The 12,493-nt window shown below is 46.9% G+C and overlaps 1 protein-coding gene across 1 annotated transcript in view; it reads left to right on the top strand.

Moving 5' to 3' along the window:
* RAB31 (RAB31, member RAS oncogene family) overlaps positions 1-12,493 on the top strand; it is a 629,885-nt gene that overhangs the window by 407,717 nt on the left and 209,675 nt on the right. The window lies entirely within an intron of this gene.

Genomic DNA, 12,493 nt, shown 5'->3' with positions numbered 1-12,493 from the left:
TACAAAGATTTTGACAGCCAAATGTTTGGTCACAAAAGATTTCGAGTGATGTCAGACTATTTAGTAAAATTTCCATCACCTTATATAAGGCAGCAATATTTGCGATTTAGATTTAACTTGTTACATACAACTGAAATTATGGCTAGGAGAGGTTTAATTACTAACAATTCGAATCATTGTCGTTTTTGTCACAACAAATTATGTAGAGAGACATTAAAACATGTAATAGTAGTTTGCCCAGCTTTGGACTTGATGAGACATTTTGGTAAACTGTTACAGACATATACGTCAATGACTGATGAGGAAATCTGGTTTAAGATCTTTTCGAGTAGCAAACTGGGAATAAGAATTGCAATTGTACAATTTTTGGATATTGCTTTGTCAGAGGATATTGAAAACTTTGGAATATTATCTTGAATGGTGGTTGAACTTAAAACATTGTGGAACTGATATGAATTAATTGAAACCCTGATGTTGCACTATATTGAATGCATATGAATTTGAATCTAAGCAAATCATTCTAAATTGACTTTTAAAAATGTTTTAATTCCTACATTGCAAATTGTAACTATTTCATTTTTACTTTTGTATTTGAAAGGTTGATTTAATCAACCAACCAAATAAAAAAAAACATTAATCCTACAAAAAATTGCATATTAAAAACATGTTAAAAAGGATTACATACTTAATTATCTAATGCAAGCAGTTCCTGTGAAATGCATACATAAAAAGCTTGCCTAAAAATTCAAATATATATGAGCTTCAGTCTCATGCTAAACAGAACTTAAAAAATCTTATCAAATTTCGTTTACAAGAGATTTGTCGACCCTCAAGCATATTCATCGAAAGGATTCTAAGGGGAGTCTCCTCAAACACTTGAAAGAGCTTGCTAAAATATTTCAATCTCAGCTTGCCTAAGGCTGGGCTGTCACTCCATGGCCAAATGGAATATAGATTCCAAAAAGTTAGTTTTGCAAAACTGGCAAAACCTCTCCGAGCGTAGGATACCGTTCCTTGCACCAATAATTTCATAGGAGGCTAGAAGATTAAATCAGATTTTTAAAAAGAATCTTTCCAGCCAGCATCAGGGATTTTCAGTTAGTATTGCAGCAATTTAGATAGAGGTTTACCTTCTAAAATATTATAATGCTGGTAGGAGTGCTGCTGACATTCATTAAAAGCTTGTATCCAATCCATTTCCCATATCTTTTTTTAACCTTGCCAGGATTCTCTTGAAGCATATATAAGGAGGCACCCGCTTGCGCTAGAATCTCTAAGCAATTATACTAAGCGTTTAAAGCCTCCACACCGCGTTTCTCTAGGGCCCTCTTAATTATTCGTTGTAGCAATTTGTCAGGTGCTGTATATATCTTTCACAGAAGCGACAGGGTTTTCCAAGACGCTACCGCATGCAATGAAAGAAGGACCAATTCAAAGCGCAATAGAGCGGTTGGTGTACCCAGGGGTAGGCCAAAACAATGTTTCCAGAAAGCGCTCTCAAAAGAGCGCCATTTCATTTTTGCCATTATAAGTGAAATTTCCACCCCACATGTCAGCACCGGAACAGCTTTGGCTTTGATATATTTAATTAAAGGCAAAGCTGAAAATGTACTGTAGTGCCCATTTAGCAATTTCACTTGGGTTGTCTGTGTTTTAAATGTTTGCTTTAAGAATCGATCCAGCGCAGACAGATCAGAAATATTCAATGTTAAAACTCCAGGTAAACAAACTTAGACACTATCTCCAGGGGTCCATCTGAAAGAATTCACCCTATGTTTATTTGTTGGGCGCATCACACTCATTTTGGTTTTTATTAATATTCGCTCATCAATACCTCATTCTCCTCTGGCAGACTACCAGCCAACCGAAAAGACACATGGGTCTTACCTCTATTAAATAAAACACCCTAGACCTTAATATTCCCACAAACTATGGCTCCATCATGACTGTCCCATTCCTCCTCAAAATCTTGGACAGAGCAGCTTACTTACAGATCCAGATGCACCTAGAATTTAATAACCTCCTGGGCTTACGCCAATCAGGGTTCCGTCCTGGGCACGGCACAGAATCAGCGCTACTTGACCTAAAAAACCAAATGGACAAATTCAAAGACTCTGGCAAGCTGGCTCTCCTCCTAATGCTTGACCTCACAGCTGCCTTTGATCTGGTGGATCATGTTGTGTCTTGACGGTCGTGTAGTCGAAGAGTCCTCTGTCCACAAGTGCTGCACAGAGAGAATCAAAGTCACTCTCTGTACAACCTTTGAGGCCACAGGTGGGAGATGTTCTTCCGGAACTGCGGAACTCGTGCAACCCCGAACCACTGTAAGGGAAACACCAGTTAAGTATCAGCCAAAACAGCATCAACAACCAATCAACAAGTAAGTGGAACGGTCTTACCAAGAGGTGTCCGTGGAGTACCAGTTGTACCTATAGGGGAGGTTCCGAGACCCAACAAGGCTGTTCCTTCAGCAGTGTAGCGATCCCAGCAGTGTTGCAAGAGCCGGGCCCACCGGGTGCCAGAATCCGCACAATGAAGGCGGAACGTAGTGGATAGAAGTCCGAGAGGCAGTCTGTGATCGTAGCAATGAATCCAAGAAGCAGAAACCAGAGCCAGGGGTAATCCGATAACAGTCCGTAGTGAAATCTGAGTCCAAGATCCAGAGGTGACAAAAGATAAGTATAGCGCCGTACAGGAGTCCAAGAAAACAGCTGTGAAGCACCGAAGCACTACGATGCAACCGTTTAAATACTAGCGCTGCTATTTCCTCCCGGTCACATGAGCTGCAACCACATCACGTGAGCGTAGCTTAGAAACACGCGAGCGGGAGGCGGTGGTCATGTGACACGAAAGAAGCCGGTCTCGCAACCGCCAGGGAAGACGCCAATGGAGCGGGCATCTCCGTGAGCAAGCAGCATGCCGAACCATGCGCTGTGGCACTTGGCGCTGTGGCACCTGGGGATTCGAGGAAAGCACATGTGAGTCCCAGAACCGGGCAAGAGGACAGGGGGAAATGGAGGTACGGGGGCGGGAAATGGCAACCCTAGAGGAACTGAAGGGAGAGTGAGTGGAGTGCGTGACAGCGCCCCCCCCCAAAGGCCCACGACCCGTGGGCACGAAGGATTGTCCCTATGGAACCGCGCCACCAGGCGGGAAGCCTGGACATCAGCAGCAGGGACCCAGGACCTCTCCTCGGGGCCATAGCCTGACCAATCCACGAGGTACTGGAGGCACCCCCTAGAGACACGGGAACCCAGAATGGCAGAGACCTCAAACACATCCGGGGTGGACAGAGACACCGGAGCCACAGGGGAGCGAAGCCGCGTGGGAGCGTAACAGGGCTTGAGCAGGGAAACATGGAAAACTGGGCAGAAGCCGCTAGGACCCTGGAAGTGCAAGACGATAGGACGCAGGGTTGATAACACGGGTGACAACATAGGGACCCACAAAACGAGGCAGAAGCTTGCGGCAACCCACCAACTGCAGGTGACGAGTGGACAACCAAACACGGGACCCCACAGAATACAACGGGGCCATCACCCGTTTCCTATCCGCCTGCGCCTTCATGGACGCCTGAGCCTCGACAAGATGAGTCGACACCTGAGCGTGGATGGAGGTCAGGTCCCTAACACATGCAAGGGCAGCCGGGTTGACTGAGGGAGGCAGGTCCGTGAAGGGCAAAACACGAGGATGCTGACCATACAGCACATAGAACGGGGAGAAACCAGTGGAGGAATGTACGGCGTTGTTGTACGCGAATTCTGCGAGATGTAACACGTTTAACCAAGAAGACTGCATCTGTAAGGTCAGACAACGCAGGTACTGCTCCAGCGTCTGGTTAAGTCTTTCGGTCTGGCCGTCCGTTTCGGGATGGTATGCTGAGGAGAAGCGGACGTCCATACCGAGTAGCTTGGTCAGGGCCCGCCAAAAGCGTGACGTAAACTGGGACCCTCTCTCTATCCGAGATGAGAACCGAAGGAAGCCCGAAAAGACAGAAGACATTCTCGAAGAACAGTCGGGCCAGTGTAGGTGCAGAGGGGATGCCCTTACAAGGGATAAAGCGAGCCATCTAAGAAAAGGAGTCGATCACTACCCACAAGGTATAAAAGCCCCGGATCCGGGGTAGATCCGTAACGAAGTCCATGGTCAAGGTGTGCCATGGTTTGGGAGGGACAGGTAAAGGAAGCAAGAGACCCACAGGGCAACCCCTACGATGCTTACACTGCGCACAAACAGCACATGCGTTGACGTATGATTCAACATCCCTCTCATAGATGGCCACCAGCACCACCTTCTCAACAACTCCAAAGTGCGTTTCTGACCGGGATGTCCATGAACTGGAGCGTCGTGGGACCACTCCAAGGCCATGTTGAGGGTGTCTACCGTGGGCAGGAATAGCCGATCATAAACAAAGGGAAGACCGTCGTGAACCACCAAATCCCAATCGGACAACTGACCTGGGTGTAAGGTAACCCAGTTCCGTTTTGCGTCAAGCAAGGGCAAGGTCGGAGTACACAAACAAACCACCTTACCGACATCTAGAAGGGTATCTGGAAACGTCGGCAAGGCCACCCCCCCCCCAGGGGAACGCAATAAGGCATCGGCTTTGCCATGGATAGAACCTGGGCGATGTTTGATAACAAAATCAAAGGCTGCAAAGACGAGATGCCACCTGACCTGTCTGCTGTTGATACATTTCAGGGACGCTAGGTCCTGTAAATTCTGGTGATCGGAATAAACCGTGACACAGTGCTTAGCACCCAAGAGATGATGCCGCCAAATGCGGAATGCGTCCATGAACGCCAGTAGTTCTCTTTTAGTCACGGTATAGTGGGACTCAGCATCTGTGAATTTACGGGAATGGAAGGCCACGGGGTGAAGACGACCAGAGATAGAGCAAGTCTGTGGCAATACAGCACCTAGGGCAAAGGATGAGGCATCAGCCTCCACTATGAACGGCAGTTCGGGGTCTGGGTGCTGTAGAATAGGGGCGGTAGTGAACGCCGTCTTTAAGGCCTCAAAGGCTCGTTGATGTGCCTCCGTCCACAAGAAAGGAGAGCGAGGGCTAGTCAGGGAGGTAAGAGGAGCCACCAGAGATGAGAACCCAGAGATAAACCGCCTGTAAAAGTTAGCGAAGCCAAGGAAAGACTGGAGCGCCTTCAGGGAATCGGGGACCGGCCAGTCCAACACCCCTCGAACTTTGGAGGTATTCATGGCTAGCCCTCCAGACGAGATGTGAAAACCAAGGAATTCTACGGAGTCGGCATGGAACTGGCACTTCTCGGGTTTGGCAAACAAGGAGTGGCTCCGTAGGCAGGAAAGTACTTCCCTGACGTCTTGTACGTGTTCCGTCATGGTCTGGGAGAATATCAAGATGTCATCTAAATAGACCACAACGAACACGTCCAGGATGTCAGAGAAGATGTCGTTCATGAACCTCTGGAACGTGGCCGGAGTGTTGCACAAACCGAACAACAAGACCGTATACTCGTACAAACCATAGCGGGTACAAAAAGCGGTCTTCCATTCATCTCCGGGACGCACACGGACTAGATTGTAGGCACCGCGGAGGTCCAATTTAGTGAAAACATTGGCGTGCGTGAGATGGTCCAACAGGGGCGTGATTAGTGGAATGGGGTAGCGGTCTTTCTTCGTGATGGCATTGAGTCGGCGATAGTCCACACAAGGCCGTAAGTCACCCTCCTTCTTGGGAACAAAGAAGATGGGGCTAGCTGCCGGGGAAGTAGAAGGACGCATCTGGCCCAAACGGAGGGACTCCTGAATGTACTCCTTGAGGGTTAGGTCTTCAGTAGGGTAAAGGGAATAGATACGGCCTGTCGGAATAGCACTGTTCGGAATCAGATCTATCGGGCAGTCGTACGGACGATGTGGCGGTAGGACTTCCGACGAACCATGGTCAAACACTTCCATGAAATCTTGGTATTGAGCTGGAATGAGTGTGGAGACCAGTCCAACTGTGTGGTGTTCTGTAGAGGGAATAGTGGGCTCTTCTAGGGTTAATTGAGCTATGACTCCCAACGCTTGAGCGGGTGTATCGATGCTAGTGGTTGCTGTTAGACAATAGTGTTGACAGAGATCGGATTCAAAATGCACCAAGCCCACTTTCCAATCAATTAAGTGATTGTGCTCCCGAAGCCAGGGTATCCCCAATATTACACCGAACTGGGGCATTGAGATGAGATCGAAACTCAAGGTTTCCTTATGTATGGCTTGTATGGTCAGGAGCATTGGGCCAGTCTGTTGTTTGATTGGGCCAGATATTAGAGACGTACCATCGACTGCCTGCACTGGTTCCGGCGTGGTTTTGGCTAGAAGAGGTAGGTTCAGGGTTTGAGCAAGCGTGATGTCCATGTAGTTGCCTGTGGCCCCGGAATCTATGATAATAGTAACTGGGTGAGAGACATCAGGCGTGGGTTGTAGAACGGCCTGTACATAAATGGGCCTGATGCGACCAAAAGCAAACACAGGGTTCGGGGTATGACAAGGATCGCTCGATCCAGTCCCCGAGTCTAGGGTCGAGCACTCCAAAAACCCAAAGGTTTAAGCTTTGGGCGATGGGGACACTGCTTCAAATAATGGCCAGTTAGGCCGCAATAATAGCAAGCGTTGTCCACCCTCCTACGTTCCCTTTCTATAGGTGTGATCGGGCTCCTGATGCCCCCAATCTGCATGGGTTCGGGACTGGTGCCAGAGGGGGCAGAGGTGGAAGGAGATGGGGCAGTTGTGTGCACAAAACCAGCCACCGCCCTGCGTTCAGAACGTCAAGCGTCCAGTTGCAGGGTTAGGTCTACTAAATCCTGGTAAGAGGTCGGTAAGGAGGGAACAACCGCAAGGGCGTCTTTCATAGTGTTGTTTAGGCCTCGTTAATATACAACAGCCTTTTTGGTTTCGGGTCAGGACGTTTCGGCTGCAAGCTGGTTGAACTTAGTGATGTATTCGATTAAGGACCCCTTACCCTGCCCTAGATCCAGGAGTTCCAGGTCTCGGGACTGAACTTTATGACGAGTGTCGAACACTTGGGACATTTCCGTAACCAGTAGATCAAAGTCGTAAAGGGCTGGATTGTCGTTTTCTAGGAGTGGGTTAGCCCAGGCAGCGGCCGTACCTGCTAGATGCGAGAGAGTAAAGACTGCCTTGGTGGTGGAGTCCGGAAAGGCCAGGGGCCTACACAAGAAATGCAACTTGCATTGGTTCAGGAAGGTTCTAAACTTGCTGGGATCCCCATGATACCTCTCGGGGGCGGCCAAGGGAAAAGGAGAGGGAAGTACCACGGGGATGGGGTTAGGAGTGGGTGGAACAGGAGGCTGGACGGGCGGAGGGGCTGGTGGCAAATCCCCAAACTCAGCTTCCGGGGGTGAGGGGTGTCTAGAACTCTGGAATGTTATCTAAGCGTTGATGAATGGCAGTATTCGCTGCGGCCATGTCTGCACGTAACACGGTTATGGCCTGAACCACAGTGGTCAAGGGGTCATCCGCAGCTCCCTCCATAGGCTACACGACAGGATGGCTTCACAGTCTGTTGTGTCTTGACTGTCGTGTAGTCGAAGAGTCCTCTGTCCACAAGTGCCGCACAGAGAGAATCAAAGTCACTCTCTGTACAACCTTTGAGGCCACAGGTGGGAGATGTTCTTCCGGAACTGCGGAACTCGTGGAACCCCAAACCACTGTAAGGGAAACACTGGTTAAGTATCATGCCAAAACAGCATCAACAACTAATCCACAAGTAAGTGGAACGGTCTTACCAAGAGGTGTCCGTGGAGTATCAGTTGTACCTATAGGGGAGGTTCCGAGACCCAACAAGGCTGTTCCTTCAGCAGTGTAGCGATCCCAGCAGTGTTGCAAGAGCCGGGCCCACCGGGTGCCAGAATCCGCACAATGAAGGCGGAACATAGTGGATAGAAGTCCGAGAGGCAGTCCGTGATCGTAGCAATGAATCCAAGAAGCAGAAACCAGAGCCAGGGGTAATCCGATAACAGTCTGTAGTGAAATCCGAGTCCAAGATCCAGAGGTGACAAAAGATAAGTATATCGCTGTACAGGAGTCCAAGAAAACAGCTGTGAAGCACCGAAGCACTACGATGCAACCATTTAAATACTAGCGCTGCTATTTCCTCCCAGTCACATGAGCCGCAACCACATCACGTGAGCGTAGCTTAGAAACACGTGAGCGGGAGGCGGTGGTCATGTGATGCGGAAGAAGCCGGTCTTGCAAACCGCCAGGGAAGATGCCAATGGAGCGGGTGTCTCCGTGAGCAAGCAGAATGCCGAACCATGCGCTGTGGCACTTGGCGCTGTGGCACCTGGGGATTCGAGGAAAGCACATGTGAGTCCCGGAACCGGGCAAGAGGACGGGGGGAAATGGAGGTACGGGGCGGGAAATGGGAACCCTAGAGGAACTGAAGGAGAGTGAGTGGAATGCGTGACAGATCTCCACATTTTCTGCCACGACCTCTCAGCAGGTCACTTCTCTAATGAAGCAACCACTTGGATTGCTTCCTTTCTTTCTAACAGAACTGTTAGTGTTCTCCTCATCTGCCTCAGTGCCACCAGCCTCTGTCTCATGTGGTGTCCCTCAGGGTTCCTGTGTCTCACCCATCTTGTACAATATCTTCACCAAACCTCTCTTCGGCCTCCTCGATAAGCAGGGTATCTCCTACACCAACTAGGTAGATGATATCCAGGTCCTTCTGCCCATCACAGGCGACTATGTCACTGTTGCCAACACACTGGGTGCAGTTTACCAAACCATCCAGGCTTTGATGCCTCTGCATTCTTTATGTCTGAATGACAACAAGACAGAGCTGCTATTGGCCGGCTCTCAATCCCTACTAAATAAACTTGACGGAGCCTACAAATCCTTCATCATCGAGGACATCACCATCCCAGTCTCAAATTAAGTAAAAACTCTGGGGGTCTATCTGGATTCCACTCTGTCGTTATTGAGGCAAGTAAATGCAATTGAATTAACGCCTATAGACTGTTCCTTTCCTCCGACAGCTGCATCACAATTGCAAGGGCACTCATTGGATCCAGGTTAGATTATTGCAATGCCTTATTCGCTGGCACTAGGGCCCACACCACCAGTAAGCTGCAGATCATACAGAACAATGTGCTGAAGGCTGCCCTGAACATTTAAAAGAAAGATCACATCTCCTCAGCTAGAAGAAAGGCGCACTGGTTGCCGATTCGAGAGCGCTTTCTGTTAAAAACGCTAACTATGACACACACATTTCTCTCGAACACACCCCCAAGATACTTGTCTCCAATGTTTAATAATGCACAGTCTGTCAGACCTACCCGGTCTACTTAAACACGTCTCCTTAATACCCCGAGATTCAGACTTCAAAGATCAGGAGGTTTCAACTTCCCTGTTATTGCCGCTAAGAATTGGAATGCCCTCCCATTACCATTGAGATCAGAGCACTTTTACTGGGCCTTCCGTTAGCACCTAAACACTTGCCTATTCTACCAAGATCTGTAAATTAAAGGCAGCCTCCAAGCGCAGCTTATCAAACCTTTTGCATATGTCTTCTGCAATTTGTTGACATCTAATTATAGTTTACTGTTCCTCTGTAATCTTTGCAATTGTAACCAGTGCCTTGATGCCCACGGGTTTAGTGCGCTATACAAATCCCAAAGTATATAAAACAAATAAATAAAAGTTCCCTGATGATAGCGATTAACGACAGAGGACAATTTAAGAGCTTTTACCACAGCAGAAAGCGATTCACACTATCAAATGCTATAAGTCGACAAAACACAAATAAACAACCTGCAACCCTGCACTCCCACCATTGGCCTCTTGCAGACAGGTCCCATTTCACTACTTTATACTGACCCTGTTAATTTCTCTCGCTCTCTCTCTCTCTGTCTTGCTCTCTCTCGCTCTCTCTCTCTCTCCTCTCAGACTCTCTCTCTCACACCATTCAATATATTGTATCCCATTTCAACAAAACCAGCATCTGCGAGTTGGCAGATGAGGGGCAACGGGCAGTCTGAATTATGAGAATTCAGGTTGGGAATGTAGCACCCTGTCCCAGTGGGGCTGGAAAGTGTAGGGTATACGTACGAGAGCATCTACAAATACTCAGCCAAGAGTTGGTGAAGTCTGACACCTTATCAGCCCAGCGAAATACAGGCTCTATTTGGTTAAATGATTTTCTTAAGGCTTGCCGATCTGGTAGTTTTATGATATTTGCAAGCAATCTTCACCACTGCATGGCTCCAAAGCGGGATCGATGACTTAAGACCAGTGTTTTGAATGCCAATGGCAATAAAGGCATTGAATGCCACCACTGGCATTCCTTTTTGTTGTTGTAGGTCTCACCCTCGACTTCCCTGTATCCATAGACCATTGCATTCTGCTCCCCATCCTGCGTATTCATGTCTTTTTGACCTGATACATGCAAAATCAAGTCTTTCAAAGGCATAGAATATGTTTTTGGTAAAGTTAAGGTACTGCACGCTCGACTTCAAACAACAAGCGACTATCATGTGACAAGCGCCATGTTACTGAACCCATGTTCCACCTCGTGCCTTGCTTCCGCTCATCTCCACCCCAAAGTACAACCCTTTCTGGTTTAGGTGTATAAAGTACAGGTGGATAGTGCTCAGGGCTGTGGCTCCCTGCTGCGTCTCTCTGCTTCCCCAGCACAGCCAAATATAAATGCACCACTCATCACTATATAGAGCGTCTCTGCTTATTTCGAATTTGAGCCCAGGGAGGAATGAGAAGAATCGAGATATGAATAGTGCATTTCAACAGTTACATAGCATTCACAAACATGACCAACATTTAAAAGAACACACCAAACACATCACAGACTCTGAATGTTTCTGTGTGTTTCATTTATTTAAAATCTCGCGTGACATGTCTTGGCCGTGCAGAACCATTCGTTATTTATTGTTGTTACTTATTTGCTATGTACTGCTATAATAGAACGTATTAACACTCGAATATAGAGAACAGTCTTTCCGCTAGGTTCCTAAGAGTGAGTCTGACAAGCAGAGTTGAAAGGAGATACCATGTGCACCTGTGTGTACTTTGAGACAGGGTGCAGCTGCAACTGAACAATGCCAGGCTTGCAGTCTCATCAAAGAACACATTATCTAGGACCAGACTGCAGTATTGTACAATCCATTAAGAACCAATTCATGGCAGAGGTGAAGACAACACCATTCATACAGTATTGTGAGAAAAGACATTTTGCATTTTAATGAAAAATAAATAAGTGTCATCACAATAAATCAACTTCCTTAGTGAACTTTTCACCCCACGACGTGACATGATTTAGGTATTCATTTTCTATGGGAATCAGCTGTTCAGTCACTTTCGCTTAATTACAATCAGAATGTCGACACACAGTGTTTCAGCCTGCATTGGAGCTAAACTCCCATGCTGCTCCAATCTTTCTTTTTGGCCTTCATCAGGACATGAATAACTTCTCTTCAATCAATGCGTCCCATGTAATCTGCTCAATTCGATGATTCTATAAGCAAATCAACAAACCATTGCATTACTGCTCAAAAAGTGTCACCCATTCCCCAGCTTGAATTCATTTTAATATATAGTACAGATAATCAATGAAATAAGGATTAAAGCTCTGATGCATTCTATGTATTTCTTTTCACTCCACCTACATTATGATAGTTTATTAAAGTTAATTACAATAAAAACGATTCATCCACTCATAAATGTGATCACTTTTTAAAATGCATTCAGAAAGATGCCTCAGTAACTATACGTGTAGATCGTTGCTCATAACGCCTCTTGATTTTCCCACCAATATGGTGTCTTTGCACAACAGCACTTCTTTACCAGTGAACCTAATGAATAACAAAGCTTTACTGTCTTGGATGACAGCTTGCAATCATCAATCTATTTTTGCTACGTGTTTGCATTTGCTGCAGAGCAGCAAAGATTCCTTCTAAAATGACACCCAACATGATTTAATGTGGGTGCTTCTTTTGGGAGCTTATTTACAAATAGCCTATTGCTATGTACCAAGGGACCACTGATGATCCTGTAATGTTTTGGAGAAAAAAATGGTACATTATACTAGTCACAACTCGAAGGTTATTTTCAGAGAATCAGACATTAGTCCCTTCTTTCCCACTGCTCCCTTGAGCTCCAAGGTATTGAACAGACCTTGAAAATGCACTGCCAGTGGAAGGGGGGAGGCAAAACAAGGGACGATCAGGAGTGAGTTCTTCCAAGAATCCCTCAGAAGCACAAAACACCACCAATTAGATAGCAGCATAAATCACTTTGACTCATTTGCTTTTTTTATGTGCACGGATTAATACACTTTAATAGTGCACTTCTTTAAAACACTTCAAACATTGTTTTCAATTCCACTGCCCTGAGGAACAAAAGCTGAAACGGAAACCCCTTTTTACCATATAATGTGCAAAATCTGTAGCCTGTGTGAGCTACTGACCATTGATGTGGGTAGATGCCGTTTTTTAGGAAA

This window comes from Ambystoma mexicanum, chromosome 5p, assembly GCF_040938575.1.
Source record: "Ambystoma mexicanum isolate Mex_15411 chromosome 5p, UKY_AmexF1_1, whole genome shotgun sequence".
Lineage (NCBI taxonomy): Eukaryota > Metazoa > Chordata > Amphibia > Caudata > Ambystomatidae > Ambystoma > Ambystoma mexicanum.
The sequence above is the reverse complement of the archived record's forward strand: the minus strand, read 5'-3'. Positions and strand labels throughout refer to the sequence as shown.